Genomic DNA, 22,080 nt, shown 5'->3' with positions numbered 1-22,080 from the left:
GTATATCGAGAAAAACTGACCCAGGCCGGACTCGAATTTCGAGAAAACCTGACCCAGGCCTAACTCGAATATCGAGAATCCTGACCCAGGCCGGACTCGAATATCGAGAAAACCTGACCCAGGCCTGACTCGCATATCGAGAAAACCTGACCCCGGCCTGAATCGAATATCGAGAAAACCTGACCGAGGCCTGACTCGAAATTCGAGAATACCGACCCAGGCTTGACTAGAATATTGCGAATCCCGACCTAGGCCTGACTCGAATATTGAGAAAACCTGACCCAGGCCTGACTCGAATATCGAGAAAACCTGAGCCAGGCTGAACTCGAATATCGAGAAAACCTGACCCAGGCTGGACTTGAATATCGAGAATCCCGATCCAGGCCTGACACGAATTTCGAGAAATCCTGACCCAGGCCTGACTCGAATATCGAGAATCCCGACCCAGGCCTGACTCGAATATCGAGAATCCCGCCCCAGGCCTGACTCGAATATCGAGAATCCCGACCCAGGCCTGATTCGAATATCGAGAAAACCTGACCCAGGCTGGAGTCGAATATCGAGAAAACCTGACACAGGCCTGATTAGAATTTCGAGAAAACCTGACCCAGTCCTGACTCGAATAACGAGAATCCCGACCCAGGCCTGATTCGAATATCGAGAAAACCTGACCCAGGCTGGAGTCAAATATCGAGAAAACCTGACACAGGCCTGACTCGAACTTCGAGAAAACCTGGCCCAGGCCTGACTCGAATTTTGAGAAAACCTGACCCAGGCTGGACTCGAATAGCAAGAAAACCTGACCCAGGCCTGACTCGAATATTGAGAATTCCTGACCCAGGCCTGACTCGAATATCGAGAAAATCTGACCCAGGCCTGACTCCTATGTCGAGAAAACCTGACCCAGGCCTGATCGAATATTGAGAATCCCGACCCAGGCCTGCCTCGAATATCGAGAAAACCTGACCCAGGCCTGACTCAAATATCGAGAAAACTTGACCCAGGCTGGTTTTGAATATCAAGAATCCCGACCCAGGCCTGACTCGAATATCGAAAAAAACTGACACAGGCTTGACTCGAATATCGAGAATTCCGACCCAGGCCTGACTCAAATATCGAGAATCACGACCCAGACCTGACCCGAATTTCGATAAAACCTGACCCAGTCCTGACTCGAATATCGAGAATCACGACCCAGGCCTGACTCGAATATCGAGAAAACCCGACAGAGGCAAGACTCGAATATCGAGAACACCGACCCAGGCATGACTCGAATATCGCGAATCCCAACCCAGGCCACACTCGAATATTGAGAAAACCTGACCCAGTCCTGACTCATATGTCGAGAAAACCTGACCCAGGCCTGACTCGTATATCGAGAGAACCTGACCCAGGCCTGATCGAATATTGAGAATGCCTACCCAGGCCTGCCTCGAATATCGAGAAAACCTAATCCAGGCTGGACTTGAATATCGAGAATCCCGACCCAGGCCTGACTCGAATATCGAGAAAACCTGACCCAGGCCTGACTCGAATTTCGAGAAAACCTGACCCAGGCCAGACTCGAATATCGAGAATCCTGACCCAGGCCTGACTCGAATACCGAGAATCCCGGCCCAGGCCTGACTCGAATATCGAGAAAACCTGACCCAGGCCTGACTCGAATATCGAGAAAACCTGACCCAGGCTGACTCGAATATCGAGAAAACCTGACCCAGGCCTGACTCGAATATCGAGAAAACCTGACCCAGGCCTGACTCGAATATCGAGAAAACCTGACCCAGGCCTGACTCGAATATCGACAAAACCTGACCCAGGCCTGACTCGAATATACAGAATCCTGACCCAGCCCTGATTCGAATATCGAGAAAACCTGACCGAGGCCGGACTCGAATATCGAGAAAACCTGACACAGGCCTGGCTCGTATATCGAGAAAACCTGACCCAGGCCTGACTCGAACATCTTGAAAACCTGACCCAGGCCTGACTCGAATATCGAGGAAACCTGACCCAGGCCTGACTTGAATATCGAGAAAACCCGACCCAGCCCTGACTCAAATATCGAAAAATCCTGACCCAGGCTGGACACGAATGTCGAGAAAAGCTGCCCCAGGCCTGACTCGAATATCGAAAAGAACTGACACAGGCTTGACTTGCATTTCGAGAATCCTGACCCAGGCCTGAATCGAATATCGAGAATCCCGACCCAGGCCTGACTCGAATATCGAGAAAACCTGACCCAGGCCTGACTCGAATATTGAGAAAGCCTGACACAGGCCTGACTCGAATATTGAGAATCCCGACCCAGGCCTGACTCGAATATCGAGAAAATCTGACCCAGGCCTGACTCGAATATCGAGAAAGCCTGACCCAGGCCTGACTCGAATATCGAGAAACCTGTCCCAGGCCTGACTCGAATATCGAGAAAACCTGACGCAGGCCTGGCTCGAATATCGAGAAAACCTGACCCAGGCCGGACTCGTATATCGAGAAAACCTGACCCAGGCCGGACTCGTATATCGAGAAAAACTGACCCAGGCCGGACTCGAATTTCGAGAAAACCTGACCCAGGCCTAACTCGAATATCGAGAATCCTGACCCAGGCCGGACTCGAATATCGAGAAAACCTGACCCAGGCCTGACTCGCATATCGAGAAAACCTGACCCAGGCCTGAATCGAATATCGAGAAAACCCGACCGAGGCCTGACTCGAAATTCGAGAATACCGACCCAGGCTTGACTCGAATATTGCAAATCCCGACCTAGGCCTGACTCGAATATTGAGAAAACCTGACCCAGGCCTGACTCGAATATCGAGAAAACCTGAGCCAGGCTGGACTCGAATATCGAGAAAACCTGACCCAGGCTGGACTTGAATATCGAGAATCCCGATCCAGGCCTGACACGAATTTCGAGAAATCCTGACCCAGGCCTGACTCGAATATCGAGAATCCCAACCCAGGCCTGACTCGAATATCGAGAATCCCGCCCCAGGCCTGACTCGAATATCGAGAATCCCGACCCAGGCCTGATTCGAATATCGAGAAAACCTGACCCAGGCTGGAGTCGAATATCGAGAAAACCTGACACAGGCCTGACTCGAATTTCAAGAAAACCTGACCCAGTCCTGACTCGAATAATGAGAATCCCGACCCAGGCCTGATTCGAATATCGAGAAAACCTGACCCAGGCTGGAGTCAAATATCGAGAAAACCTGACACAAGCCTGACTCGAACTTCGAGAAAACCTGGCCCAGGCCTGACTCGAATTTTGAGAAAACCTGACCCAGTCTGAACTCGAATAGCAAGAAAACCTGACCCAGGCCTGACTCGAATATCGAGAATTCCTGACCCAGGCCTGACTCGAATATCGAGAAAATCTGACCCAGGCCTGACTCGTATGTCGAGAAAACCTGACCCAGGCCTGATCGAATATTGAGAATCCGGACCCAGGCCTGCCTCGAATATCGAGAAAACCTGACCCAGGCCAGACTCGAATTTCGAGAAAACCTGACCCAGGCCAGACTCGAATATCGAGAATCCTGACCCAGGCCTGACTCGAATACCGAGAATCCCGGCCCAGGCCTGACTCGAATATCGAGAAAACCTGACCCAGGCCTGACTCGAATATCGAGAAAACCTGACCCAGGCTGACTCGAATATCGAGAAAACCTGACCCAGGCCTGACTCGAATATCGAGAAAACCTGACCCAGGCCTGACTCGAATATCGAGAAAACCTGACCCAGGCCTGACTCGAATATCGACAAAACCTGACCCAGGCCTGACTCGAATATACAGAATCCTGACCCAGCCCTGATTCGAATATCGAGAAAACCTGACCGAGGCCGGACTCGAATATCGAGAAAACCTGACACAGGCCTGACTCGAATATCGAGAAAACCTGACCCAGGCCTGGCTCGTATATCGAGAAAACCTGACCCAGGCCTGACTCGAACATCTTGAAAACCTGACCCAGGCCTGACTCGACTATCGAGGAAACCTGACCCAGGCCTGACTTGAATATCGAGAAAACCCGACCCAGCCCTGACTCGAATATCGAAAAATCCTGACCCAGGCTGGACACGAATGTCGAGAAAACCTGCCCCAGGCCTGACTCGAATATCGGGAAACCCTGACCCAGTCCTGAATTGAATATCGAGAGAACCTGACAAAGGCTGGACTCGAATATCGAGAAAACCTGACCCAGGCCTGACTCGAATATCGAGAAAACCTGACCCAGGCCTGACTCGAATATCGAGAAAACCTGACCCAGGCCTGACTCGAATATCGAGAATCCTGACCCAGGCCGGACTCGAATATCAAGAAAACCTGAACCAGGCCTGACTCGAATATCGAGAAAACCTGACCCAGGCCTGATTCGAATATCGAGAAAACCCGACCGAGGCCAGACTCGAATATCGAGAAAACCGTCCCAGGCCTGACTCGAATATCGCGAATCCTGACCTAGGCCTGACTCGAATATCGAGAAAACTTGACCCAGGCCTGACTCGAATATCGAGAAAACCTGAACCAGGCATGACTCGAATATCGCGAATCCCGATCCAGGCCTGACTCGAATATCGAGAATCCCGACCCAGGCCTGACTCGAATATCGAAAAGAACTGACACAGGCTTGACTTGCATTTCGAGAATCCTGACCCAGGCCTGAATCGAATATCGAGAATCCCGACCCAGGCCTGACTCGAATATCGAGAAAACCTGACCCAGGCCTGACTCGAATATCGAGAAAGCCTGACACAGGCCTGACTCGAATATTGAGAATCCCGACCCAGGCCTGACTCGAATATCGAGAAAATCTGACCCAGGCCTGACTCGAATATCGAGAAAGCCTGACCCAGGCCTGACTCGAATATCGAGAAACCTGTCCCAGGCCTGACTCGAATATCGAGAAAACCTGACGCAGGCCTGGCTCGAATATCGAGAAAACCTGACCCAGGCCGGACTCGTATATCGAGAAAACTTGACCCAGGCCGGACTCGTATATCGAGAAAACCTGACCCAGGCCTGATCGAATATTGAGAATCCGGACCCAGGCCTGCCTCGAATATCGAGAAAACCTGACCCAGGCCAGACTCGAATTTCGAGAAAACCTGACCCAGGCCAGACTCGAATATCGAGAATCCTGACCCAGGCCTGACTCGAATACCGAGAAAACCTGACCCAGGCCTGACTCGCATATCGAGAAAACCTGACCCAGGCCTGAATCGAATATCGAGAAAACCCGACCGAGGCCTGACTCGAAATTCGAGAATACCGACCCAGGCTTGACTCGAATATTGCAAATCCCGACCTAGGCCTGACTCGAATATTGAGAAAACCTGACCCAGGCCTGACTCGAATATCGAGAAAACCTGAGCCAGGCTGGACTCGAATATCGAGAAAACCTGACCCAGGCTGGACTTGAATATCGAGAATCCCGATCCAGGCCTGACACGAATTTCGAGAAATCCTGACCCAGGCCTGACTCGAATATCGAGAATCCCGACCCAGGCCTGACTCGAATATCGAGAATCCTGACCCAGGCCTGACTCGAATATCGAGAATCCCGACCCAGGCCTGATTCGAATATCGAGAAAACCTGACCCAGGCTGGAGTCGAATATCGAGAAAACCTGACACAGGCCTGACTCGAATTTCAAGAAAACCTGACCCAGTCCTGACTCGAATAATGAGAATCCCGACCCAGGCCTGATTCGAATATCGAGAAAACCTGACCCAGGCTGGAGTCAAATATCGAGAAAACCTGACACAGGCCTGACTCGAACTTCGAGAAAACCTGGCCCAGGCCTGACTCGAATTTTGAGAAAACCTGACCCAGTCTGAACTCGAATAGCAAGAAAACCTGACCCAGGCCTGACTCGAATATCGAGAATTCCTGACCCAGGCCTGACTCGAATATCGAGAAAATCTGACCCAGGCCTGACTCGTATGTCGAGAAAACCTGACCCAGGCCTGATCGAATATTGAGAATCCGGACCCAGGCCTGCCTCGAATATCGAGAAAACCTGACCCAGGCCAGACTCGAATTTCGAGAAAACCTGACCCAGGCCAGACTCGAATATCGAGAATCCTGACCCAGGCCTGACTCGAATACCGAGAATCCCGGCCCAGGCCTGACTCGAATATCGAGAAAACCTGACCCAGGCCTGACTCGAATATCGAGAAAACCTGACCCAGGCTGACTCGAATATCGAGAAAACCTGACCCAGGCCTGACTCGAATATCGAGAAAACCTGACCCAGGCCTGACTCGAATATCGAGAAAACCTGACCCAGGCCTGACTCGAATATCAACAAAACCTGACCCAGGCCTGACTCAAATATACAGAATCCTGACCCAGCCCTGATTCGAATATCGAGAAAACCTGACCGAGGCCGGACTCGAATATCGAGAAAACCTGACACAGGCCTGACTCGAATATCGAGAAAACCTGACCCAGGCCTGGCTCGTATATCGAGAAAACCTGACCCAGGCCTGACTCGAACATCTTGAAAACCTGACCCAGGCCTGACTCGAATATCGAGGAAACCTGACCCAGGCCTGACTTGAATATCGAGAAAACCCGACCCAGCCCTGACTCGAATATCGAAAAATCCTGACCCAGGCTGGACACGAATGTCGAGAAAACCTGCCCCAGGCCTGACTCGAATATCGGGAAACCCTGACCCAGTCCTGAATTGAATATCGAGAGAACCTGACAAAGGCTGGACTCGAATATCGAGAAAACCTGACCCAGGCCTGACTCGAATATCGAGAAAACCTGACCCAGGCCTGACTCGAATATCGAGAATCCTGACCCAGGCCGGACTCGAATATCAAGAAAACCTGAACCAGGCCTGACTCGAATATCGAGAAAACCTGACCCAGGCCTGATTCGAATATCGAGAAAACCCGACCGAGGCCAGACTCGAATATCGAGAAAACCGTCCCAGGCCTGACTCGAATATCGCGAATCCTGACCTAGGCCTGACTCGAATATCGAGAAAACTTGACCCAGGCCTGACTCGAATATCGAGAAAACCTGAACCAGGCATGACTCGAATATCGCGAATCCCGATCCAGGCCTGACTCGAATATCGAGAATCCCGACCCAGGCCTGACTCGAATATCGAAAAGAACTGACACAGGCTTGACTTGCATTTCGAGAATCCTGACCCAGGCCTGAATCGAATATCGAGAATCCCGACCCAGGCCTGACTCGAATATCGAGAAAACCTGACCCAGGCCTGACTCGAATATCGAGAAAGCCTGACACAGGCCTGACTCGAATATTGAGAATCCCGACCCAGGCCTGACTCGAATATCGAGAAAATCTGACCCAGGCCTGACTCGAATATCGAGAAAGCCTGACCCAGGCCTGACTCGAATATCGAGAAACCTGTCCCAGGCCTGACTCGAATATCGAGAAAACCTGACGCAGGCCGGACTCGTATATCGAGAAAACTTGACCCAGGCCGGACTCGTATATCGAGAAAAACTGACCCAGGCCGGACTCGAATTTCGAGAAAACCTGACCCAGGCCTAACTCGAATATCGAGAATCCTGACCCAGGCCGGACTCGAATATCGAGAAAACCTGACCCAGGCCTGACTCGCATATCGAGAAGACCTGACCCAGGCCTGAATCGAATATCGAGAAAACCCGACCGAGGCCTGACTCGAAATTCGAGAATACCGACCCAGGCTTGACTCGAATATTGCAAATCCCGACCTAGGCCTGACTCGAATATTGAGAAAACCTGACCCAGGCCTGACTCGAATATCGAGAAAACCTGAGCCAGGCTGGACTCGAATATCGAGAAAACCTGACCCAGGCTGGACTTGAATATCGAGAATCCCGATCCAGGCCTGACACGAATTTCGAGAAATCCTGACCCAGGCCTGACTCGAATATCGAGAATCCCAACCCAGGCCTGACTCGAATATCGAGAATCCCGACCCAGGCCTGACTCGAATATCGAGAATCCCGACCCAGGCCTGATTCGAATATCGAGAAAACCTGACCCAGGCTGGAGTCGAATATCGAGAAAACCTGACACAGGCCTGACTCGAATTTCAAGAAAACCTGACCCAGTCCTGACTCGAATAATGAGAATCCCGACCCAGGCCTGATTCGAATATCGAGAAAACCTGACCCAGGCTGGAGTCAAATATCGAGAAAACCTGACACAGGCCTGACTCGAACTTCGAGAAAACCTGGCCCAGGCCTGACTCGAATTTTGAGAAAACCTGACCCAGTCTGAACTCGAATAGCAAGAAAACCTGACCCAGGCCTGACTCGAATATCGAGAATTCCTGACCCAGGCCTGACTCGAATATCGAGAAAATCTGACCCAGGCCTGACTCGTATGTCGAGAAAACCTGACCCAGGCCTGATCGAATATTGAGAATCCGGACCCAGGCCTGCCTCGAATATCGAGAAAACCTGACCCAGGTCTGACTCGAATATCGAGAAAACTTGACCCAGGCTGGATTTGAATATCGAGAATCCCGACCCAGGCCTGACTCGAATATCGAAAAAAACTGACACAGGCTTGACTCGAATTTCGAGAAAACCTGACCCAGGCCTGACTCGAATATCGAGAATCCTGACCCAGGCCGGACTCGAATATCGAGAAAACCTGAACCAGGCCTGACTCGAATATCGAGAAAACCTGACCCAGGCCTGATTCGAATATCGAGAAAACCCGACCGAGGCCAGACTCGAATATCGAGAAAACCGTCCCAGGCCTGACTCGAATATCGCGAATCCTGACCTAGGCCTGACTCGAATATCGAGAAAACTTGACCCAGCCTGACTCGAAATCGAGAAAACCTGAACCAGGCATGACTCGAATATCGCGAATCCCGACCCAGGCCTGACTCGAATATCGAGTATTCCTGACCCAGGCCTGACTCGAATATCGAGAAAATCTGACCCAGGCCTGATCTGTATGTCGAGAAAACCTGACCCAGGCCTGATCGAATATTGAGAATCCCGACCCAGGCCTGCCTCGAATATCGATAAAACCTGACCCAGGCCTGACACGAATATCGAGAAAACCTGACCTAGGCTGGATTTGAATATCGAGAATCCCGAACCAGGCCTGACTCGAATATCGAGAATCCCGACCCAGGCCTGACTCGAATATCGAGAAAACCTGACCCAGGCCTGACTCGAATATCGAGAAAGCCTGACCCAGGCCTGACTCGAATATTGAGAATCCCGACCCAGGCCTGACTCGAATATCGAGAATACTAACCCAGGCCGGATTCGAATATCGAGAAAACCTGACGCAGGCCTGACTCGAATATCGAGAAAATCTCCCCCAGGCCTGAATCGAATATCGAGAATACCCGACCTAGGCCTGACTCGAATATCGCGAATCCCGACCCAGGCCTGAGTCGAATATCGAGAAAACCTGACCCAGGCCTGACTCGAATATCGAGAAATCCTGACCCAGGCCTGACTCGAATATCGAGAAAACCTGACCCAGGCCTGAGCGAATATTGAGAATCCCGACCCAGGCTTGCCTCGAATATCGAGAAAACCTGGCCCAGGCCTGATTCGAATTTCGAGAACACCCGACCAGGCCTGGCTCGAATATCGAGAATCACGACCCAGGCCCGACTCGAATATCGAGAAAACCTCACCCAGGCTGGAGTCGGATATCGAGAATCCCGACCCAGGCCTGACTCGAATATCGAGAAAATCTGACCCAGGCCTGTCTTGAATATCAAGAAAATCTGACCGAGGCCTGACTCAAATATCGAGAAAACCTGACACAGGCCTGACTTGAATATCGAGAAAACCTGACCCAGGCCTGACTCGAATATCGAGAAAACCTGAGCCAGGCTGGACGCGAATATCGAGAAAACCTGACCCAGGCTGGACTTGAATATCGAGAATCCCGACCCAGGCCTGACACGAATTTCGAGAAATCCTGACCCAGGCCTGACTCGATTATCGAGAATCCCGACCCAGGCCTGACTCGAATATCGAGAATCCCGACCCAGGCCTGATTCGAATATCGAGAAAACCTGACACAGGCTGGAGTCGAATATCGAGAAAACCTGACACAGGCCTAAATTGAATTTTGAGAAAACGTGACCCAGACCTGTCTCCAATATCGAGAATCCCGACCCAGGCCTGACTCTAATATCGAGAAAACCTGACCCAGGCTGGAGTCGAATATTGAGAATCCCGACCCAGGCCTGACTCGAATATCGAGAAAACCTGACCCAGGCCTGACTTGAATATCGAGAAAACCGGACCCAGGCCTGACTCGAATATCGCGAATCCCGACCTAGGCTTGACTCGAATATCGAGAAAACCTGACCCAGGCCTGACTCGTATATCGACAAAACCTGACAAGGGCCTGAACAATATCGAGAATCACGACCCAGGCCTGCCTCGAATATCGAGAATCCCGACCAAGGCCTGACTCGAATATCGAGAAAACCTGACCCAGGCTGGACTCAAATATCGAGAAAAACTGACCGAGGCCTGACTCGAAATTCGAGAATACAGACCCAGGCCTGACTCGAATATCACGAATCCCGACCTAGGCTTGACTCGAATATCGAGAAAACCTGACCCAGGCCTGACTCGTATATCGAGAAAACCTGACAAGGGCCTGATCGAATATCGAGAATCACGACCCAGGCCTGCCTCGAATATCGAGAATCCCGACCAAGGCCTGACTCGAATATCGAGAAAACCTGACCCAGGCTGGACTCAAATATCGAGAAAAACTGACCCAGGCCTGACTCGAATATTGAGAAACCTGACCCAGGCCTGACTCGAATATCGAGAAAACCTGACCCAGGCCTGACTCGAATATCGAGAAAACCTGACCTAGGCCTGACTCGAATATCGAGAAAACCTGACCCAGGCCTGGCTCGAATATCGATAAAACCTGACCCAGGCCTGACTCGAATATCGATAAAACCTGACCCAGGCCTGACTCGAATATCGAGAAAACCTGAACCAGGCCTGACTCAAATATTGAGGAAACCTGACCCAGGCCTGAGTTGAATATCGAGAAAACCGGACCCAGGCCTGACTCGAATATCGAGAAAACCTGAACCAGGCCTGACTCGAATATCGAGAATACTGACCCAGGCCGGATTCGAATATCGAGAAAACCTGACCCAGGCCTGACTCGAATATCGAGAAAATCTCCCCCAGGCCTGAATCGAATATCGAGAATACCCGACCTAGGCCTGACTCGAATATCGCAAATCCCGACCCAGGCCTGAGTCGAATATCGAGAAAACCTGACCCAGGCCTGACTCGAATATCGAGAAATCCTGACCCAGGCCTGACTCGAATATCGAGAAAACCTGACCCAGGCCTGATCGAATATTGAGAATCCCGACCCAGGCTTGCCTCGAATATCGAGAAAACCTGGCCCAGGCCTGATTCGAATTTCGAGAACACCCGACCAGGCCTGGCTCGAATATCGAGAATCACGACCCAGGCCCGACTCGAATATCGAGAAAACCTCACCCAGGCTGGAGTCGAATATCGAGAATCCCGACCCAGGCCTGGCTCGAATATCGAGAAAATCTGACCCAGGCCTGTCTCGAATATCAAGAAAATCTGACCGAGGCCTGACTCAAATATCGAGAAAACCTGACACAGGCCTGACTTGAATATCGAGAATACCCGACCTAGGCCTGACTCGAATATCGCAAATCCCGACCCAGGCCTGTCTCGAATATCAAGAAAATCTGACCGAGGCCTGACTCAAATATCGAGAAAACCTGACACAGGCCTGACTTGAATATCGAGAAAACCTGACCCAGGCCTGACTCGAATATCGAGAAAATCTCCCCCAGGCCTGAATCGAATATCGAGAATACCCGACCTAGGCCTGACTCGAATATCGCAAATCCCGACCCAGGCCTGTCTCGAATATCAAGCAAATCTGACCGAGGCCTGACTCAAATATCGAGAAAACCTGACACAGGCCTGACTTGAATATCGAGAAAACCTGACCCAGGCCTGACTCGAATATCGAGAAAACCTGAGCCAGGCTGGACGCGAATATCGAGAAAACCTGACCCAGGCTGGACTTGAATATCGAGAATCCCGACCCAGGCCTGACACGAATTTCGAGAAATCCTGACCCAGGCCTGACTCGATTATCGAGAATCCCGACCCAGGCCTGACTCGATTATCGAGAATCCCGACCCAGGCCTGATTCGAATATCGAGAAAACCTGACCCAGGCTGGAGTCGAATATCGAGAAAACCTGACACAGGCCTGAATTGAATTTTGAGAAAACATGACCCAGACCTGTCTCCAATATCGAGAATCCCGACCCAGGCCTGACTCTAATATCGAGAAAACCTGACCCAGGCTGGAGTCGAATATTGAGAATCCCGACCCAGGCCTGACTCGAATATCGAGAAAACCTGACCCAGGCCTGACTTGAATATCGAGAAAACCGGACCCAGGCCTGACTCGAATATAAAGAATGCCGACCCAGCCCTGACTCGAATATCGAGAAACCCTGACCCAGGCCGGACTCGAATATCGAGAAAACCTGACCCAGGCCTGACTCGAATATCGAGAATACTGACCCAGGCCGGATTCGAATATCGAGAAAACCTGACCCAGGCCTGACTCGAATATCGAGAAAATCTCCCCCAGGCCTGAATCAAATATCGAGAATACCCGACCGAGGCCTGACTCGAAATTCGAGAATACAGACCCAGGCCTGACTCGAATATCGCGAATCCCGACCTAGGCTTGACTCGAATATCGAGAAAACCTGACCCAGGCCTGACTCGTATATCGAGAAAACCTGACAAGGGCCTGATCGAATATCGAGAATCACGACCCAGGCCTGCCTCGAATATCGAGAATCCCGACCAAGGCCTGACTCGAATATCGAGAAAACCTGACCCAGGCTGGACTCAAATATCGAGAAAAACTGACCCAGGCCTGACTCGAATATTGAGAAACCTGACCCAGGCCTGACTCGAATATCGAGAAAACCTGACCCAGGCCTGACTCGAATATCGAGAAAACCTGACCTAGGCCTGACTCGAATATCGAGAAAACCTGACCCAGGCCTGGCTCGAATATCGAGAAAACCTGAACCAGGCCTGACTCAAATATCGAGGAAACCTGACCCAGGCCTGACTTGAATATCGAGAAAACCGGACCCAGGCCTGACTCGAATATCGAGAAAACCTGAACCAGGCCTGACTCAAATATCGAGGAAACCTGACCCAGGCCTGACTTGAATATCGAGAAAACCGGACCCAGGCCTGACTCGAATATAGAGAATGCCGACCCAGCCCTGACTCGAATATCGAGAAACCCTGACCCAGGCCGGACTCGAATATCGAGAAAACCTGACCCAGGCCTGACTCGAATATCGAGAATACTGACCCAGGCCGGACTCGAATATCGAGAAAACCTGACCCAGGCCTGACTCGAATATCGAGAAAATCTCCCCCACGCCTGAATCGAATATCGAGAATACCCGACCGAGGCCTGACTCGAAATTCGAGAATACAGACCCAGGCCTGACTCGAATATCGCGAATCCCGATCTAGGCTTGACTCGAATATCGAGAATCCCGAACCAGGCCTGACATGAATTTCGAGAAAACCTGACCCAGGCCTGACTCGAATATCGAGAAAACCTGACCCAGGCCTGACTCGTATATCGAGAAAACCTGACAAGGGCCTGATCGAATATCGAGAATCACGACCCAGGCCTGCCTCGAATATCGAGAATCCCGACCCAGGCCTGACTCGAATATCGAGAAAACCTGACCCAGGCTGGACTCGAATATCGAGAAAACCTGACCCAGGCTGGACTTGAATATCGAGAATCCCGACCCAGGCCTGACACGAATTTTGAGAAAACCTGACCCAGGCCTGACTCGAACAAAGAGAATCCCGACCCAGCCCTGACTCGACTATCGAGAAAACCTGACCCAGGCCTGACTCGAATATCGAGAAAACCTGACCCAGGCCTGACTCGAATATCTTGAAAACCTGACCCAGGCCTGACTCGAATATCGAGAAAACCTGACCCAGGCCTGACTTGAATATCGAGAAAACCCGACCCAGCCCTGACTCGAATATCAAAAAAACCTGACACAGGCTGGACTCGAATATCGAGAAAACCTGACCCAGGCCTGACTCAAATACCGAGAAAACCTGACCCAGGCCTGACTCGAAAATCGATAAAACCTGACACAGGTCTGACTCGAATATTGAGAATACCTGACCCAGGCCTGATTCGAATATCGAGAAAACCTGACCCAGGCCTGACTTGAATATAGAGAATGCCGACACAGCCCTGACTCGAATATCGAGAAACCCTGACCTAGGCCTGACTCGAATGTCGAGAAAACCGGACCCAGGCCTGACTCGAATATCGAGAAAACCTGACCCAGGCCGGACTCGTATATCGAGAAAACCTGACCAGGGCCTGATCGAATATCGAGAATCGCGACCCAGGCCTGCCTCGAATATCGAGAATCCCGACCCAGGCCTGACTCGAATGTCGAGAAAACCTGACCAGGGCCTGATCGAATATCGAGAATCGCGACCCAGGCCTGCCTCGAATATCGAGAATCCCGACCCAGGCCTGACTCGAATATTGAGAAAACCTGACCCAGGCTGGACTCGATTATCGAGAAAACCTGACCCAGGCTGGACTTGAATATCGAGAATCCCGACCCAGGCCTGACACGAATTTCGAGAAAACCTGACCCAGGCCTGACTCGAATATCGAGAATCCTGACCCAGGCCTGACTCGAATATCGAGAATCCCGCCCCAGGCCTGACTCGAATATCGAGAATCCTGACCCAGGCCTGATTCGAATATCGAGAAAACCTGACCCAGGCTGGAGTCGAATATCGAGAAAACCTGACACAGGCCTGACTCGAATTTCAAGAAAACCTGACCCAGTCCTGACTCGAATAATGAGAATCCCGACCCAGGCCTGATTCGAATATCGAGAAAACCTGACCCAGGCTGGAGTCAAATATCGAGAAAACCTGACACAGGCCTGACTCGAACTTCGAGAAAACCTGGCCCAGGCCTGACTCGAATTTTGAGAAAACCTGACCCAGTCTGAACTCGAATAGCAAGAAAACCTGACCCAGGCCTGACTCGAATATCGAGAATTCCTGACCCAGGCCTGACTCGAATATCGAGAAAATCTGACCCAGGCCTGACTCGTATGTCGAGAAAACCTGACCCAGGCCTGATCGAATATTGAGAATCCGGACCCAGGCCTGCCTCGAATATCGAGAAAACCTGACCCAGGTCTGACTCGAATATCGAGAAAACTTGACCCAGGCTGGATTTGAATATCGAGAATCCCGACCCAGGCCTGACTCGAATATCGAAAAAAACTGACACAGGCTTGACTCGAATTTCGAGAAAACCTGACCCAGGCCTGACTCGAATATCGAGAATCCTGACCCAGGCCGGACTCGAATATCGAGAAAACCTGAACCAGGCCTGACTCGAATATCGAGAAAACCTGACCCAGGCCTGATTCGAATATCGAGAAAACCCGACCGAGGCCAGACTCGAATATCGAGAAAACCGTCCCAGACCTGACTCGAATATCGCGAATCCTGACCTAGGCCTGACTCGAATATCGAGAAAACTTGACCCAGCCTGACTCGAAATCGAGAAAACCTGAACCAGGCATGACTCGAATATCGCGAATCCCGACCCAGGCCTGACTCGAATATCGAGTATTCCTGACCCAGGCCTGACTCGAATATCGAGAAAACCTGAACCAGGCCTGACTCAAATATCGAGGAAACCTGACCCAGGCCTGACTTGAATATCGAGAAAACCGGACCCAGGCCTGACTCGAATATAGAGAATGCCGACCCAGCCCTGACTCGAATATCGAGAAACCCTGACCCAGGCCGGACTCGAATATCGAGAAAACCTGACCCAGGCCTGACTCGAATATCGAGAATACTGACCCAGGCCGGACTCGAATATCGAGAAAACCTGACCCAGGCCTGACTCGAATATCGAGAAAATCTCCCCCACGCCTGAATCGAATATCGAGAATACCCGACCGAGGCCTGACTCGAAATTCGAGAATACAGACCCAGGCCTGACTCGAATATCGCGAATCCCGATCTAGGCTTGACTCGAATATCGAGAATCCCGAACCAGGCCTGACATGAATTTCGAGAAAACCTGACCCAGGCCTGACTCGAATATCGAGAAAACCTGACCCAGGCCTGACTCGTATATCGAGAAAACCTGACAAGGGCCTGATCGAATATCGAGAATCACGACCCAGGCCTGCCTCGAATATCGAGAATCCCGACCCAGGCCTGACTCGAATATCGAGAAAACCTGACCCAGGCTGGACTCGAATATCGAGAAAACCTGACCCAGGCTGGACTTGAATATCGAGAATCCCGACCCAGGCCTGACACGAATTTTGAGAAAACCTGACCCAGGCCTGACTCGAACAAAGAGAATCCCGACCCAGCCCTGACTCGACTATCGAGAAAACCTGACCCAGGCCTGACTCGAATATCGAGAAAACCTGACCCAGGCCTGACTCGAATATCTTGAAAACCTGACCCAGGCCTGACTCGAATATCGAGAAAACCTGACCCAGGCCTGACTTGAATATCGAGAAAACCCGACCCAGCCCTGACTCGAATATCAAAAAAACCTGACACAGGCTGGACTCGAATATCGAGAAAACCTGACCCAGGCCTGACTCAAATACCGAGAAAACCTGACCCAGGCCTGACTCGAAAATCGATAAAACCTGACACAGGTCTGACTCGAATATTGAGAATACCTGACCCAGGCCTGATTCGAATATCGAGAAAACCTGACCCAGGCCTGACTTGAATATAGAGAATGCCGACACAGCCCTGACTCGAATATCGAGAAACCCTGACCTAGGCCTGACTCGAATGTCGAGAAAACCGGACCCAGGCCTGACTCGAATATCGAGAAAACCTGACCCAGGCCGGACTCGTATATCGAGAAAACCTGACCAGGGCCTGATCGAATATCGAGAATCGCGACCCAGGCCTGCCTCGAATATCGAGAATCCCGACCCAGGCCTGACTCGAATGTCGAGAAAACCTGACCAGGGCCTGATCGAATATCGAGAATCGCGACCCAGGCCTGCCTCGAATATCGAGAATCCCGACCCAGGCCTGACTCGAATATTGAGAAAACCTGACCCAGGCTGGACTCGATTATCGAGAAAACCTGACCCAGGCTGGACTTGAATATCGAGAATCCCGACCCAGGCCTGACACGAATTTCGAGAAAACCTGACCCAGGCCTGACTCGAATATCGAGAATCCTGACCCAGGCCTGACTCGAATATCGAGAATCCCGCCCCAGGCCTGACTCGAATATCGAGAATCCTGACCCAGGCCTGATTCGAATATCGAGAAAACCTGACCCAGGCTGGAGTCGAATATCGAGAAAACCTGACACAGGCCTGACTCGAATTTCAAGAAAACCTGACCCAGTCCTGACTCGAATAATGAGAATCCCGACCCAGGCCTGATTCGAATATCGAGAAAACCTGACCCAGGCTGGAGTCAAATATCGAGAAAACCTGACACAGGCCTGACTCGAACTTCGAGAAAACCTGGCCCAGGCCTGACTCGAATTTTGAGAAAACCTGACCCAGTCTGAACTCGAATAGCAAGAAAACCTGACCCAGGCCTGACTCGAATATCGAGAATTCTTGACCCAGCCTGACTCGAAATCGAGAAAACCTGAACCAGGCATGACTCGTATGTCGAGAAAACCTGACCCAGGCCTGATCGAATATTGAGAATCCGGACCCAGGCCTGCCTCGAATATCGAGAAAACCTGACCCAGGTCTGACTCGAATATCGAGAAAACTTGACCCAGGCTGGATTTGAATATCGAGAATCCCGACCCAGGCCTGACTCGAATATCGAAAAAAACTGACACAGGCTTGACTCGAATTTCGAGAAAACCTGACCCAGGCCTGACTCGAATATCGAGAATCCTGACCCAGGCCGGACTCGAATATCGAGAAAACCTGAACCAGGCCTGACTCGAATATCGAGAAAACCTGACCCAGGCCTGATTCGAATATCGAGAAAACCCGACCGAGGCCAGACTCGAATATCGAGAAAACCGTCCCAGACCTGACTCGAATATCGCGAATCCTGACCTAGGCCTGACTCGAATATCGAGAAAACTTGACCCAGCCTGACTCGAAATCGAGAAAACCTGAACCAGGCATGACTCGAATATCGCGAATCCCGACCCAGGCCTGACTCGAATATCGAGTATTCCTGACCCAGGCCTGACTCGAATATCGAGAAAACCTGAACCAGGCCTGACTCAAATATCGAGGAAACCTGACCCAGGCCTGACTTGAATATCGAGAAAACCGGACCCAGGCCTGACTCGAATATAGAGAATGCCGACCCAGCCCTGACTCGAATATCGAGAAACCCTGACCCAGGCCGGACTCGAATATCGAGAAAACCTGACCCAGGCCTGACTCGAATATCGAGAATACTGACCCAGGCCGGACTCGAATATCGAGAAAACCTGACCCAGGCCTGACTCGAATATCGAGAAAATCTCCCCCACGCCTGAATCGAATATCGAGAATACCCGACCGAGGCCTGACTCGAAATTCGAGAATACAGACCCAGGCCTGACTCGAATATCGCGAATCCCGATCTAGGCTTGACTCGAATATCGAGAATCCCGAACCAGGCCTGACATGAATTTCGAGAAAACCTGACCCAGGCCTGACTCGAATATCGAGAAAACCTGACCCAGGCCTGACTCGTATATCGAGAAAACCTGACAAGGGCCTGATCGAATATCGAGAATCACGACCCAGGCCTGCCTCGAATATCGAGAATCCCGACCCAGGCCTGACTCGAATATCGAGAAAACCTGACCCAGGCTGGACTCGAATATCGAGAAAACCTGACCCAGGCTGGACTTGAATATCGAGAATCCCGACCCAGGCCTGACACGAATTTTGAGAAAACCTGACCCAGGCCTGACTCGAACAAAGAGAATCCCGACCCAGCCCTGACTCGACTATCGAGAAAACCTGACCCAGGCCTGACTCGAATATCGAGAAAACCTGACCCAGGCCTGACTCGAATATCTTGAAAACCTGACCCAGGCCTGACTCGAATATCGAGAAAACCTGACCCAGGCCTGACTTGAATATCGAGAAAACCCGACCCAGCCCTGACTCGAATATCAAAAAAACCTGACACAGGCTGGACTCGAATATCGAGAAAACCTGACCCAGGCCTGACTCAAATACCGAGAAAACCTGACCCAGGCCTGACTCGAATATCGATAAAACCTGACACAGGTCTGACTCGAATATTGAGAATACCTGACCCAGGCCTGATTCGAATATCGAGAAAACCTGACCCAGGCCTGACTTGAATATAGAGAATGCCGACACAGCCCTGACTCGAATATCGAGAAACCCTGACCTAGGCCTGACTCGAATGTCGAGAAAACCGGACCCAGGCCTGACTCGAATATCGAGAAAACCTGACCCAGGCCGGACTCGTATATCGAGAAAACCTGACCAGGGCCTGATCGAATATCGAGAATCGCGACCCAGGCCTGCCTCGAATATCGAGAATCCCGACCCAGGCCTGACTCGAATGTCGAGAAAACCTGACCAGGGCCTGATCGAATATCGAGAATCGCGACCCAGGCCTGCCTCGAATATCGAGAATCCCGACCCAGGCCTGACTCGAATATTGAGAAAACCTGACCCAGGCTGGACTCGATTATCGAGAAAACCTGACCCAGGCTGGAGTCGAATATCGAGAAAACCTGACACAGGCCTGACTCGAATTTCAAGAAAACCTGACCCAGTCCTGACTCGAATAATGAGAATCCCGACCCAGGCCTGATTCGAATATCGAGAAAACCTGACCCAGGCTGGAGTCAAATATCGAGAAAACCTGACACAGGCCTGACTCGAACTTCGAGAAAACCTGGCCCAGGCCTGACTCGAATTTTGAGAAAACCTGACCCAGTCTGAACTCGAATAGCAAGAAAACCTGACCCAGGCCTGACTCGAATATCGAGAATTCCTGACCCAGGCCTGACTCGAATATCGAGAAAATCTGACCCAGGCCTGACTCGTATGTCGAGAAAACCTGACCCAGGCCTGATCGAATATTGAGAATCCGGACCCAGGCCTGCCTCGAATATCGAGAAAACCTGACCCAGGTCTGATTCGAATATCGAGAAAACTTGACCCAGGCTGGATTTGAATATCGAGAATCCCGACCCAGGCCTGACTCGAATATCGAAAAAAATTGACACAGGCTTGACTCGAATTTCGAGGAAACCTGACCCAGGCCTGACTTGAATATCGAGAATCCTGACCCAGGCCGGACTCGAATATCGAGAAAACCTGAACAAGGCCTGACTCGAATATCGAGAAAACCTGACCCAGGCCTGATTCGAATATCGAGAAAACCCGACCGAGGCCAGACTCGAATATCGAGAAAACCGTCCCAGGCCTGACTCGAATATCGCGAATCCTGACCTAGGCCTGACTCGAATATCGAGAAAACTTGACCCAGCCTGACTCGAAATCGAGAAAACCTGAACCAGGCATGACTCGAATATCGCGAATCCCGACCCAGGCCTGACTCGAATATCGAGTATTCCTGACCCAGGCCTGACTCGAATATCGAGAAAATCTGACCCAGGCCTGATCTGTATGTCGAGAAAACCTGACCAGGGCCTGATCGAATATCGAGAATCGCGACCCAGGCCTGCCTCGAATATCGAGAATCCCGACCCAGGCCTGACTCGAATATTGAGAAAACCTGACCCAGGCTGGACTCGATTATCGAGAAAACCTGACCCAGGCTGCACTTGAATATCGAGAATCCCGACCCAGGCCTGACTCGAATATCGAGAATCCTGACCCAGGCCTGATTCGAATATCGAGAAAACCTGACCCAGGCTGGAGTCGAATATCGAGAAAACCTGACACAGGCCTGACTCGAATTTCAAGAAAACCTGACCCAGTCCTGACTCGAATAATGAGAATCCCGACCCAGGCCTGATTCGAATATCGAGAAAACCTGACCCAGGCTGGAGTCAAATATCAATAAAACCTGACCCAGGCCTGACTCGAATATCGAGAATTCCTGACCCAGGCCTGACTCGAATATCGAGAAAATCTGACCCAGGCCTGACTCGTATGTCGAGAAAACCTGACCCAGGCCTGATCGAATATTGAGAATCCGGACCCAGGCCTGCCTCGAATATCGAGAAAACCTGACCCAGGTCTGACTCGAATATCGAGAAAACTTGACCCAGGCTGGATTTGAATATCGAGAATCCCGACCCAGGCCTGACTCGAATATCGAAAAAAACTGACACAGGCTTGACTCGAATTTCGAGGAAACCTGACCCAGGCCTGACTTGAATATCGAGAATCCTGACCCAGGCCGGACTCGAATATCGAGAAAACCTGAACCAGGCCTGACTCGAATATCGAGAAAACCTGACCCAGGCCTGATTCGAATATCGAGAAAACCCGACCGAGGCCAGACTCGAATATCGAGAAAACCGTCCCAGGCCTGACTCGAATATCGCGAATCCTGACCTAGGCCTGACTCGAATATCGAGAAAACTTGACCCAGCCTGACTCGAAATCGAGAAAACCTGAACCAGGCATGACTCGAATATCGCGAATCCCGACCCAGGCCTGACTCGAATATCGAGTATTCCTGACCCAGGCCTGACTCGAATATCGAGAAAATCTGACCCAGGCCTGATCTGTATGTCGAGAAAACCTGACCCAGGCCTGATCGAATATTGAGAATCCCGACCCAGGCCTGCCTCGAATATCGAGAAAACCTGACCCAGGCCTGACACGAATATCGAGAAAACCTGACCCAGGCTGGATTTGAATATCGAGAATCCCGAACCAGGCCTGACTCGAATATCGAGAATCCCGACCCAGGCCTGACTCGAATATCGAGAAAACCTGACCCAGGCCTGACTCGAATATCGAGAAAGCCTGACCCAG

The sequence above is a fragment of the Somniosus microcephalus genome, chromosome 8, assembly GCF_052327205.1.
Source record: "Somniosus microcephalus isolate GS21.2 chromosome 8, FLI_Smic_1.0, whole genome shotgun sequence".
In the NCBI taxonomy this organism is placed as follows: Eukaryota; Metazoa; Chordata; class Chondrichthyes; order Squaliformes; family Somniosidae; genus Somniosus; species Somniosus microcephalus.
This window is presented reverse-complemented; position numbering follows the sequence as displayed.